We start from the raw sequence: 969 nt of genomic DNA, 5'->3' as shown, positions 1-969 counted from the left end.
CTTCGAAAAACGAAAAATTTGAAAATGAATTGGATCCAAATGTGGATTGTAAAAAGACGAACCATAATATGACATTAACTCGATTTTGACTTAACTGGATTTAAGATGTTATAATTGCCACAGATATAATTATGAATATTCACAATGGTTTTCATGTTAAATATTTTTCGTATTTTTAAGGATGGCTCATATAACATAATCATTTAAATTCATGTTTCTGTGTTGGAAATTTAATAGAATTCTAGAAACTGTTATAAAAACTTCCATATTTTAACCCGCATTCATCGGAAATTTTTTGTAACACAAAGTACGCTGTGCACCCTAGTATTCAATGAAATGTTAGTTTTTTTTTCATTTTTTATTAATGACCAACGATTTTTTATTCATTTTCTGATAATAAGAATAAAAATGCTTGAAAGATCTATACGCATTTGTCGCCAAAAACCAATTCAAAACATTAACTAGTTTTCTTAATATTTTAATATGTTTTCGAAATTTTTATTAATTTGATACAAACGATGGATGCGGATTAAATCGGAGTTTATAAGTATGCAGTTCTATAAGCCATTCAATTTTAGTATAATAAATCGCGTTGATTTTTTATAACTCTTCTCACACACGCTCTGAAGCTATCCTCCTATTTAAATATTTTCGTCTCAGATGCAAGGTTACACTTTACTACACTAAAATTGTATGGGCTTTAAAACTTAATACTTCAAATATTCATAAAAGATTCTGATTAAAAAGTTTGAAATTTGAAGACTGTTTTCGGAGTTCTATCAAGTTTGCAACACATTTAAATGGTTTATGAAATAAGAGGCATGCTTAAATCATTAATGAAGAGACCCCAATTTTTTTTCTTTTGAGCTTCACTGAACGCACAAAATTAAACGCGACTACTTTATTCTACCAACTGACATAAACTGAATTACGAACGGCGCAAAACCTTTAAAGCATTCCTCTAAAATA

The sequence above is a fragment of the Rhagoletis zephyria genome, unplaced genomic scaffold (genome assembly GCF_001687245.7).
Source record: "Rhagoletis zephyria isolate East Lansing unplaced genomic scaffold, Rhagoletis_zephyria_1.1 Rzeph_scaffold_00758, whole genome shotgun sequence".
NCBI lineage: Eukaryota > Metazoa > Arthropoda > Insecta > Diptera > Tephritidae > Rhagoletis > Rhagoletis zephyria.
The sequence above is the reverse complement of the archived record's forward strand: the minus strand, read 5'-3'. Positions refer to the sequence as shown.